Source organism: Podarcis muralis, chromosome 2, assembly GCF_964188315.1.
Source record: "Podarcis muralis chromosome 2, rPodMur119.hap1.1, whole genome shotgun sequence".
Classification (NCBI taxonomy): domain Eukaryota; kingdom Metazoa; phylum Chordata; class Lepidosauria; order Squamata; family Lacertidae; genus Podarcis; species Podarcis muralis.
In genome coordinates, this window is record NC_135656.1 from 83,838,924 (window position 1) to 83,851,870 (window position 12,947).

Here is a 12,947-nt window from a genome sequence, read left to right on the forward strand (position 1 = left end):
TATTCATTAATCAAACCCTTTCTGGAAGAATCATTCTGTTACAACATCATACCCATTTGCTCTGTGATTTGGGTAGAAGTTGAGTAGCATGTTCCATGGGGGGGGGAATACGTTGCCTTCATTTTTCTCAGTGACATAACAAATTGAAATTGTGGGAATTTCATCCTGAAAACTGGGTATGAATTGCAACTATAAATACATTGTAAATGCAAAGATATTACTTCTGTGCAAAAATATATTATTATTCCCTCATATTTTCATCTTATAGGCCAGTGTAGCAAAAGTGGAGGTTTATTTTTGGATTCTCTCTCTCTCTCTCTCTCTCTCTCTCTCTCTCTCTCTCACACACACACACACACACACACACACACACACAAATCTAGCATCAAAAGAAACAGGATAGCACTGCCCTCTATTGGCCTGTGGGGAGAAAATCAGACTCCTGGAGAGAAGTTTACGGAGAATGAGGGGGTCTGACATCCTTAATCTCTTCTGCCTGCTAATTAAAGACTTCTTGGACCTATCAGTTGTCATGAAGGAATCAGTGATTCTTTTTATTGTGTCATTTTCATCCCCATGACAACTGAGTCCAAAGGACAATGAAAATATACAGCCTGATGAAGCTGTTAAACAAGTATGAAAATGCCTGTGTTTTTTGCCCAGCAGTCTAAACAATGTGATAATGGCAATAATAGCTCTATTCACAACACAGATCTCTCCCAGAACAACTCTTGTAAACTTTCACTATCTTAACTGTTAAACAAAACTTGGACTTTATCAAGAACCCTTTGTGCTTTTATCTCACCACTTTATTTATGTGCTATGAAATGATCCAGATAAGTGATAGAGCCTATCCAGGAAACTGAGAAGCGGGGAAGGAAATTCATGCAAAAGAAGCTCCAAAGCCAGGCGAAAGATAGATCCAGGGCTCAATGAAACCGAAGGAGAGCAGGAGGGAGGAACAGGAGAGATGGGAAGAGCTACAGCTCAGGAATACCAGGGCAGAATTGCTGCAGGCAGCTTGCTGGAAAGGCCTTGTTGCAAATAAAAAATAAAAAAGTTTTAAAAACCTGAATGCAGCATGGGTTCTCTGTGTTTCTTGTGCAAGGCAAACGCCCCCGTTTGTCTTCAGAGTCCATCCACATGACTGCAGAGCGTGTGGCTGGTAGCTTTCACTTGTTTGAGCCAGGCTTGCTATTTATTTATGGGGAGTAAGTTGCCCTATGGTCCCCATCGCCCTAGTTTGAGGCACCATCACTCAATCCCTTCCAGGAAGGTTTGTGATATTACTCTGATTGTGACTGAGGCAGGTTAATGGTAGAAGCCCTTAATCCAGTGCTATTTTTCTAGAAAAAGAGGTGCCAGAACTCACCATGAAAGCCTCCCTTGTTCTCTTATAATGACAACGGTGCCCACCTGAGAGGTGTCGGAACTGAGTTCTGGCTGGAAAAAAAAGCCCTGCCTAAAACTGCTATTTAGGCTGAGGGGAAACGCTAACAGAATTCAAAACATTTCCTGCTTCTGATGGATCCAACATTTCTCTGCAGAACCAGAGGTGTGGCCAAACATGGAGGGAGGGGACTAGCAAAGTAGTCATAAGGGGACATCTTGCAGCCAAGCTCCATGCAGGAGGTACTTTGTGGTATAGACAAGTCTGCTAGCAGGAAGAAGTTTATATATGGGCTCCAAAGGGCAGTGGGCAATTAGTACATAGAGGGAGAGGTGGAGCAAGGCAAAAAGTTGGCGAAGCCCAAGAGTTTTGTGATTTTTCAAGAGGAAGATGGTGGCTCGGGGAATATGGCTCCATCTTCCAGAACATCTTTCCTGTTCACAATTCCTTTTAGCTATTGTTCCTATGAGTTGGAAGAACATTGAGGGGTGCTTGTTGATGTTGTTTTTGTCGCACAAAAACAAAAGTTTGCCATATTGGTGATGTAAAGAAAGTTCATGGAGGGAAGGGGGGACACCCTGAATTAAAAACAAACCCCTTAACTGCATTTTAATCTCTCTGATCCTCATTACTTTCGGAAAATAGATAAAGTTAAGGAGACACAGTTCTCAACTCTTTTGCCTTTATGACCCTGTTATAAACCTTGATGGCTTGTCACAAGCACACGCCAGAATCACAGCCGTGGACATCTGCATCTCTTTCACACATTCTAGCAATTCTGCTCGGGGTTGTAATGCGCTGGCCGCGAGAGCCTGAGACGTGGATGGGGACCCCGAGTGGCAACGTGAAATGTGTTTTCAGTTTGGTCATGCTATTTGAGATAGCTGCTTGAATTCACGACAAATAAATAGAAAAAAGGTAGAATGTAATGGATCTGGCTTAATGAGATTTATCCCTGTAAATTAAAACTGTTTTGGCCAGCCGGAAGATCTTATGTTTGTTTGCTTGTATGGTTCAGGGCATGGTGCTCATTAACACCTAGAGACACTCAGATCACATGTTAAAGCCAAAAATCCTTCACACCCTATAAAGGAAAAGTCAGCTGTCTGTGACCAATGGCCTCCTAGTCACAGGCTGCTCAGCTACTCGGCCCACAACAATAAGGCATCATTTGAAATCCCTAATGTCCTTTAATTTATTTATTTTTAAGTTACTTCTTCTCTCCCCTCCCCTCTCTTACCTTCCCTTTCCTCGTTGGTTTTTCTTTTTAAAAATTTGTAGTCAGTTGCTTTCAGCTGTGGCACAATCCTGCCAATCCCTATTAGTCTCAGCTGTTTCTGCAAGAGAATCAAATGTGTGATTCATGCTTTTCCTCTGGAATCAATGGGACTTTAGCATGGTTAGCTTTGGTTGGGCTTATGATGAGAAAATTCAAATGTAAATTAAGTTACAGATTGGCTTTATGAATGGCCTCCTAAGTCCCCCTTAAACCTCAGTTGCCTACAGCAAGGCTGCCACGCCTCTCTGTGACATCACTGCAGCTAAGCCAATGATAGGCAGCAGTCCTGATACTTCTGCCTACATAGACCCATTTAGAAGACAGTTGCTCAGCCACTCATTGGCAGAGGATACAGCAAGTTAAAACCTGACAGGCTAGTCAGGTTGCATGTGTCAAGGAAGTTGCATGTGTCAAGCAAGAACTAGCAATTCAAGCATTCCTGCTTTGACCTTTATTTCCCAAGAAGTTGGTGAAAAGCCATTCAGGACCACCACGAACAGACAATTCTGTGCAATGTGCATGGAAATGTCAGTTTCTTAGTCAGGGCTTTTATTCAGCCAGAACTCACCAGAACTCAGTTCCGGCACTTCTCACGTGGGAAGGAGGCAGGTGTTCATGGTGGGTTCTGACACCTCTTTTTCTAGAAAAATAGAAGAAGGGAAGCAGAAATAAAGTTTCTGACATCAGTGTTGTCTAGCTTTGAATGGATGTTTGTTGATGTATTCTCGTTAAAAGCTAAATGGCTGAGGGCAGGAGAAAAAAGCAGATTGGACACATTCATGGAGGAAATGGCTATCGGCAGCTTCTTGTCATGATCTGAGGAGGAAGTATGCCTCTGAATACTACTTGCAGGGGAACAAGGAGGAGAGGCCCAATATGATGTTATTGCTTCTATAATGCAGAACAACCTGTGTGTGTGCGTGCGTTTATTTAGAGATTATTTATCTGTATTTTTAATTTATAAGCATTAAGAAGCCAAATCAAGTACTGAACATTTTGATAGGAGGCTCAGCTGACCGTTTAGCGAAAACTCTCTACCTTTCAAAAACTGGGCCACCTCCCGCAATGCCTCATAATTGCCTTGAAAACTCCCCTCCGTTTTCGGAGAGGTTGATTACCTAAAATTCTCCAGTGCTGCCCTCTCTCCCTATTATGGATAGATAATTGAAGCTGTACAGTACACACAGACAGACAGAACAGCAACAATTATCTTTCCACTGATATGATATAACCATCAATAATGTGTGCACAGCATACCCTACAAAGGCTCTTTTGTGTATATGGAGGGAGATACATAGATACAGTTGCAGCAGCCCCTGTATCTAGTTAAGAGTTGAGCGTCGGGAGACCAAAAATCTACTTGTCACCCTTATTACTACTGCCTTTGTGCATGACCTTGGGCCAGGTATTTACATTTTATACATATCTCTCTTCATCGGTAAGCCCACTGGGCACTAACTCTGTTGTATTCGCGTTCTGCAGCACTCCTAGTTCACATTCAGTTGTTAAACACCTTTTAAATAAAACAGTGATTGATTGTACCCGATAGAAGAGCTGCATAATTACTCCCCCCACATAAAAAATAAAACCCTTAAGGTATTTCAGGGATGGATTGAGCCTCCAGTCTCTTAACCCAGGAACAAGCCTCCCTGAATACAGTGGGAGTGACTTACAACATAAACAGGATTCTTCTGTGTATATGAGTTCTGAAGTAGTAATAGTAGCCGTGGTAGCAATGTTTAACATTTACAGTGCATGCATAGGAGCTGAGCTCACTCTGGACACCCCCCTTAATATTTGAGGGGGCCAGGGCCCCCCAAAGTTGATGGGTATTGCCATTCAAATCAATAGCATTTGAAATGGTGCAGTTGATAGGACGGGGCATACCTGGCCCTCCCAATATTTTATTCAAGTTGGCACCCTGATATTCATGTGTTAATTCTGCTCACTTCTAGGTAAGTAGCTATAGTATTGCAGCCTTGCAGTACCATCTTAGCCACGCCTTCTCAAAATTAAGTCGCAGTAAGTACTCTTCACGTACATAGTAATTTTAGAGTGTTCAAAGCACCTGACATACAATATCTAAGGAACCCTTACAACACTCCTGCAAGGAAGTCTGCATTGTGGCCGTACTACAGAGAGGAACTGAAGCCAAGGCTGCCGACTGAGTTCATGGTAAAAGCAAATGCAAATGCTACTTCCTGGTTCACGGATTTCCTGGTTCCTGTTTTTCTGGAAAAAAGATGCTCACCATGAACACCTCCCTCTTTCTCTTATAATGGCAATGGCACTCACCTGAGAGGTGCCGGAACTGAGTTATGGCTGAGAAAACTAAAACCCTGACTGCAACAGTGGTGCCTCCCCTCTCTGAGAACCAGCAACTTGAAAGCCCTGGGATGTATGAGTCTCCTTGCAACCCTAGCCAAGTGAGTCCTGTTGCATTCAGATAAATGCGGTAGGAGCTGCAGCCTCGGTTCTCATGCCTTTGTCCCAATCTTCCGACAGTATAACTGCAACATAATTTTTGCAATGACAACAACATACGTAGTCAAGCAACTTCAAGGTGAAAATGGACAGCCGCTCTTGCCACTCACAACTTTAGAGAAAAATCCAAGATTCCTACGTATAATCGCATCCAGATTGCCTTTGCAGTTGTTTATTATTTATTCAAACCCGCTTCTTTATTTGCCCAGCTATTTTTGCTGCGTTTTATCAATGCACATGTGTTGCAATGGTAATGTAGTGAAGCATGTGGCTGTGTGCCAGTGAACTGATGGACTTGAAGACAGTGTCAAACGGCACATGTTGCAGCTCTAGAATTAATGTGAGAAATTCTCCGCATCAAACCAAGATTCAGAAGAAAGAAGAGTGCAGGGCAAAGAGAAATGAGAAAGGGAAGGGAATGGGGAAAGCCTTCTCACCCCCTTTATGTGGGGCACAGCCTAAAGGCATAGGCTCAAGAGCAGTGACCTACCACCACTCGAAAGGGGTGTGGGGATCGTATGATGGGGGCCTATGCCTATCCATGCACCACACATTATCCTTCATTAATGGTAGCCAATCACTCCTGCACCTTGCCCCACACCCAGGCTGTGAGCAGGGGTCGTGGCCTAGTGGTAGTGGATCTGCTTTTCATTTATGAGGCCACAAGGTCAATGCTGGGTCCTGTCTGAAACCCTGGAGAGCAGCTGCCACTCACTGCCTAGGAGGCTGTCCTGTTCTAGATGGGCCAATGGTCTGGCAATGGCAGCGTTCTCCAAAGCAAGCCGCTGCGGCTGCCTCCCCCACCTTTTGTCTCGCAAGTGCCTGAAATTCTGTTTTTAAAGCATTGCCATGTGGCCATTTCTTTCTAAAACCACCCTCTCTGCTGGAGTGCTGAGGTGAGGGAGGGAGGGAGATCATGTGCTCACTTAAAACCTTTTATTTCTCTTGTAACACGGACATCTTGGAGAGGAGATTAAGCAAAAGAGAGCAAGTGAGAGAGAGAAGCAAATGGTATTACTGATGACCTAATCCTCTGTCTCGCAGAGAGAGAAAGAGGGAAGAAAGCCTCTTGCGATCGCGGAGGAGAAACTTGCCTTGTAAACTTGTCTCTGGTTTGAAACAGAAACAAGAATGTGTGCGGCTGAGACAGAGACACCACTGGAAGCGGGGAAGAGCTTAGCAAACCTGAGATTTTCCTTTTTTAGAGCAGCAGAGGGTATTACAGCTGTGTCCTGTCTGCAAAATAAATAAATAAATAGCCCTGTTGAGGAAAGCAATGAGCTGAGCAAACTTCCCTTTAGCCATACTGTAATCGCTTATTGGTATGTCTCCCTCTCTCCTCTCCCCCCCCCCCCCCCCGGCCAACCAATCCCTAGCATCGTGTATATACAGTACACACCTTTAGATCTTGCTTGCTATGGACTGAAAAGTTGAAGGTGCTATGAAAGAGGCATTGTTGCCAACAGCATGTACAATCAGCCCACATTTGGTAAGCCAGCTTTGTACTTTTGTGTCGCACGCTAAAAGCCTGTAAAAGCTGCTTGACCAAATGTGGCAGCGGGATAAAAGAAAGGTGTCTATGCATCCTCACTGCTGTTCATGGTAGCTGTTTCGTATCACTTTCAACCCTCTTCCCCCAACCTTTCCCCTTTCTGCGCCAGGTTGTAGGACAGTTAAATTATGGTTGAACTTGTATACGATGTAGCGATGGCTGCTGACTCGGATGGCATTAAAAGATTAGACAAATTCATAGAGGGTATATAAAGCCATCAAGGGACGCGGGTAGCAAGGGACACGGGTGGTGCTGTGGGTTAAACCACAGAGCCTAGGACTTGCCGATCAGAATGTCAGCGGTTCGAATCCCCACGACGGGGTGAGGTCCCGTTGCTCGGTCCCTGCTCCTGCCAACCTAGCAGTTCGAAAGCACATCAAAGTGCAAGTAGATAAATAGGCACCGCTCCGGCAGGAAGGTAAACGGCGTTTCTGTGTGCTGCTCTGGTTCGCCAGAAGCGGCTTAGTTGTGATGGCCACATGACCCGGAAGCTGTATGCCGGCTCCCTCGGCCAATAAAGAGAGATGAGCGCCGCAACCCCAGAGTCGTCTGCGACTGGACCTAATGGTCAAGGGTCCCCTTTACCTTTTTATATAAAGCCATCAGTGCCACTGTCGAAAGCAGTATGCCTCTGGGTACCAGTTGCTGGGTAGGAATCATAGGCATCTGGTTGGCTGCTGGGAGAACAAGATGCTGGACTGATTGGTCCTTTCAACTGATCCGACACACTTCTTATGCCCTCTTAACTACAAGGGTGCAATTGCTCCCCAATTTTGAAAAACTGAATTGCCCAAGCCCAAATTTGGGAGTTGCTATATGAAATATTATTTAAATCATGTAATAAGCTGTTATTCTTAAGTCATTTGCCATGCACCTGTAGCAGTTTTCTCCATGCCAGGAATAAATGAAGGGGATTGTGTTGGTGTAGGCAAGGACAGCGTAACTGCATGGTGAACGGTGTATATCATATGAGATAATGGCCATCATAGCAGAATAACTTCATTTGGCTTCCACCTGGATGGTGTAGCAAATAGGCCTTACCTGAGTATCTTCATGCCCTGCTGGATCTATGTACATTCAATGGCAAGCCTAGGTGTGGAATGGACCAAAATGCGATGGTTAAAAGCAATTACTGCAGGAGCCCAGGAACTGTCTCCTGAAAAGGTGATATGTTTGCTCCATGAAACATGTGATTTTTGCTATTCTGACTCCTTCTATAGCTAAGAACTAGGTATACTAGGCCCGGAGAGCTCTAATTGTCCTTCAGAACCTCTCTAAATCAATAAAGTATCTTATTTCAGTCTCCCCAAAGACAAAAGGAAAGTCTTGGTGGCTCCGCTGGCAATGCAGATTCTCATGCCCAGGCCTATGGAAGCAAAGGGAGCAAGGAGTGTGCCTGCACTACCTCAGAGCAGGTTCATAGGGGAGTGACACAGAAGTAAAGAAAAACTGTACTGTGGAAATTATTGGGTTGCTGTGGCATCATTGATGTATGCAATAAAAATGGAAATATTAAAAAAGGAACCACATGAAATTGGCAGGGGAAGAGAAAACGTGTTTTTTCTCTGTCAGCCTGGCAGAGTTTCCCATTTACTCTGCATCCAGTGTCCTCCCACCACTTGTTTCGGAAGCAGAGCACACATAACATGAACCACAATCCACATCTGCCTGGTAGTTTCTTGAGAAATACGATGTTTGGATGTGTATCCCCCTAAACCAGCTTCAATCCAATTTGGAAATGTAAGCCCATGGATACTTTATTGCCCCTTTTCTACTCGATGAAGTGGGCAAACAGTGGAGGATTTGGATGCGCAAATGCAATTTGACATGCCGTGTTCGAGGAGGGGCATGGAACAACCTCGCTGTGTTTTAAGCTGGTAACGTGTAAACGGCCTAAGAATCACATTATGGAGCCGCAAGCAGATGCATGAATAGATTCATATGGAGGTGGAGTTTTTTCCCCTGTGAACCAGCATTCCTAGATGAGACACAACCAACCCAAGACGACACATAACCAGCCCAAGCCACCACCACTGCAGAAAACATGGTGGGATACATGGACACCATCCAAATAGAGTAGTAAAGGTAAAGGGACCCCTGACCATTAGGTCCAGTTGTGACCGACTCTGGGGTTGTGGCGCTCATTTCGCTTTATTGGCCAAGGGAGCCGGCATACAGCTTCCAGGTCATGTGGCCAGCATGACGAAGCCGCTTCTGGAGAACCAGAGCAGCACATGGAAACGCCGTTTACCTTCCCGCCGGAGCGGTACCTATTTATCTACTTGCACCTTGACGTGCTTTCAAACTGCTAGGTTGGCAGGAGCTGGGACCAAGCAACAGGAGCTCACCCCGTCACGGGGATTTGAACCGCGACCTTCTGATCGGCAAGTCCTAGGCTCTGTGGTTTAACCCACAGCGCCACCCATGTGCCTCCAAATAGAGTACTGCTTCGCTAAAACAAGGGCACAAGCTTGGTGGTAAAACCAGGCCCTCCCGTGGTGCTCATGGCAGGAGCACGCCATGTGTGAAGTGGCTCATAACAGTCGCAGGAAACGAAGACACACAAGCGAGATGGGTGGGTGCCGCTGTCCCTTCTGCTTTCTGACTTCAAAGGGGGTGGGCGATTAAATCGGGGCATCTCTGTAGAATGGGAATGGCTCGGTTTCAAGGGACACCGTCTTTTTACATACTGACCTAGCTGGAGAGAAAATGTATACATCTAAGTCTGAAACCTGAAGTGTTCTGCGAGGGAAAACGAATATGTTTTAGCCTTAAAGGGATCACAGACTGCAATTATATAATTCTTGTCAACTGATGTTAAAGATAGGCTGGAAAGAATGTATGCTGAGGCCCCGTAATAAAATGAGCTCCTTTACTCCTTTCAAATGTTTGTAAGCCTTGGAGGTTATCCAAAGGTCAAATACAGGAAAAGTCTTGGTGAACAGAAAACATAATCAAGAGCTTGCTTTTTTCTTTCTTTCTTTTTTTAAATACTGGCCCTTTCTGTAATAAAATAAAATCATTTGTTAAAAAAAGAGGGGGTTGGACTGGCTGTGTCTGCTTAGATCTAAGGCCAGAGGGGCTGAGTTTTAATCAAATGCTGCTGTTCCGCCTTCCTCCCTTGCCCCCCAACCGTGCCTGCCAGTTAACATAGACAGAGCCCACTCTGGCCACATCAGGGGGTGGGATATCAGGGGAAGAATGACTTCAGTTGCAGCTGGGCACATGGTTCTATAAAGATGAGTGCAAGGTTCTCCCTCACCTGGGCTTCACTGAAAGAACAGAGCCAGGGGCTCCATAAGTATGCAAAGACGCAAATTTTCCTAAGTCAGTAATAGAGCTAGTAAGAATGCTTTGGGGTCTGCCCCACCAATCTGCCTGCCCTCAGCCAGCCCCGACCTACAACTAATCTGGTGGGTAGCACTGCCTGCCAGTTGTCTCTTTCTTAAATCTCAGTGTTGCCCTTGCAGAACTCAGCAGGAAGGATTGGGATAAAACCAGAATTGGTTGGCTCTGCCTGTCATGGGCTCTAGCGCCACCTAATGTTGGGTTCCCTGACTTTCGCCCTACCAGTCTCAATGGGTGTCAGCCACCACTGGATCTGTAAGCTTGTTTATAGGTAGGAGAGGCTTTAGATGTTGGAGGTGGACTCAATCTGTGAAGACTGCTGATATGGATAGCAGAGAATGCCCAGGCACCAGCTATACTTTTTTTGGCTCATTTCCTCATAGCTTCCATTATTGAACCCTCTGATCCTCTGCACCCCCTACAAATGATGAACTGGCTGCCATATGCACTGGTCTCATTTACCCCAAAAAGAAGCAGAAAAGTCAAAGAGCCCTCTAATTATCCAGAGGCTCTTACACAAAATTTACTCATGGCAAGTCTCTGACTAACATCTTAATCCTGTAAACCAACCTTTGGCAACCTGGTACCCTCCAGATATTTTGGACTACAACTGACAGCAGCCTGGCTAGGGTTGATGGGAACTATATTCCAAAGCACCAAGAGGATACCAGGTTGAAGAAGGCTGCTGTATAGTAGCCAACAAATGAAGTCAATTATGAAATTATCCTGTTTAGGAAAGCTCACCTTATAAGCAAGCCCTGTACTCCTTTTCTATTCAAAATAAGAAGTCCTGAATTGCTTTACCAAGTACATTGTTGGAACTGATCCCAGCAATGAAATATAGAGGCATGCCTTGGGTAGAACAGGGCAGCTGTTTCATATCTGCCCCAAACAGAAATCTTGGGACAGTCCTACCTTTGCCATTTGCATAACACATTCTCAGTGTTCACACATTAAGGGATACCCACTGGGTATTTGTACAACACACCATAACATATTAATAATCTCTCAGAGTCATTAAGGCACCAGGCATTACCTCTCACTAGGCAAGGGTGTTAATCCAGCACCGAATGAAAGGGAAGTGCAGTACATTATCACTTTACTAAAAAATGAGATTTTCCATTGATGTTTCCCATCTGGCTTTCTTTAACAGGGGAAGCCTGGCCTGAAGGGCTAGATTTGGTGGGAATCCATGAAAGAGACCTCTACTGGAGATGCTATTGAGGTTGAAACTTTATTCCATTATCTGAAGCTCAAGGGAAGAGGAGGGAGAGTGAGGAATGCTCCAAGCCCACCATCTCTAAAAAGGCAACTTGCCTTAGGTCATTGCCTAAGGAAATCTGTAATTAATGTTCTTTGAGGCCATTTCTATGCAGATGCAAACTGAAACAAAAAAGGATGTATATGGTCATTCTCTGGCTTGGACTTCCTTAGCCAAGAAGTTACGCTTCTGATCAATGCTGTTTCGCACCACCACAATCTCATATTCCAGGGGGGTCCAGGCACTCAACCAGGGTTCGGCTTCCATGCAATGAGGGACAGCAGAAACAGTGGTGTCTTTATGATATATGGTTTATTTACACATATACACAACCTGAGCTTATGATGGAGGCACTTACAGCATTAACAGCTCACAAAGGTCTTGGTTCTCCCAGAGCCACAGTCTTGGATTCCAGCAGAAATCAGGCATGGTTCACTCTCCCAGCTGCCCAGCCTGCAGCCTTGTTTCTTGCTTCTACCTCTCTTACAGCAACTCTGCCTTTGTCTTTCTAACTATCAGCGAGTTGAAGGAGGGAGGCCCACCCATTTTCCATCAGGCACACAGTCTCTTCCTTTGTTACCATAATGGCCCATACTTAGAGGGCCATTACCTCACCAGGAAGATAGCCTGGCTGTTCCAGGAATTGAATTCATGGTGGACCCAGGAATTAGAAGGGGCCCAGGCATACAGCCTATCATATCATTATATTAGATCAGTGCATGAGGTTAACTTTCTTGGGGCCAAGGGCAGCACTGGCCCATGATCAACACCCTGAGGCATACTTGCAAAAGCAGGTGGGGTGAGAATTACAGTTCTTGAAAAGCCTTATTCTTCACTATTTTAACTTTATTTGATTTTAAAAAATCATTCAATATTCATTGTTAAATTCAGGTCCTCTCTTTCTCTGTCTCTTAGAAGGACAGACTTTGAGGAGGTGTCAATTTGCAAAAACCTTTTGGCCTCACAGCAATGACCTGCAAGAGTAGTCAATAAAATGTATTTGTTAAATTTTAAAAATGGACTAATGGTGGTAAGGTCTTCCAGTGCCAACTAAATCACCTCTTAACATTGCAGAGGGGGGCTAGCTTTTCTTTTAATTTAAAAAAATGTTTGATTTAATTAAAATATATTTTACCATAATGGCATCACAGCAGGTGACCCATGGGAGAAGTCTTTTTTTATATAAAAAAGCCACTATATTTTTTATAAGTTAAAAAATGACAAATTGGGGTGGGGGGTTCCTAAGGGGGGGATGTGGGCTATGGATTAGCCACCCCTGAATTAGATCAATAGGTTGGATGGTGGCTACAGCACAAGTTGTACAAGCCTCATACCGAAGCTGATCGAACACAGGTTAGAGTGCACAGCCGTGCCTACAGTGGAGCAGTGACGTCAGTGAAGAAAGATGACTTCGCTGGCACCATTATATCCTCAAGCAGCTGCCCAGCCAGGGCTATTCTGAGTGCTTACAGGACCAGTGCAGGTCAGGATTATCAGAACACAGAGACAGGTTTGCAAGGCACACATCGTACGCCCCCACAACTCATTTTATCCTCATAACCACCTTGTGAAGTGGGGTAGGCTGAGAGATTGCGGCTAGCCCAAAGTCAGCCAATGAGCTTCAAGGTTCAGA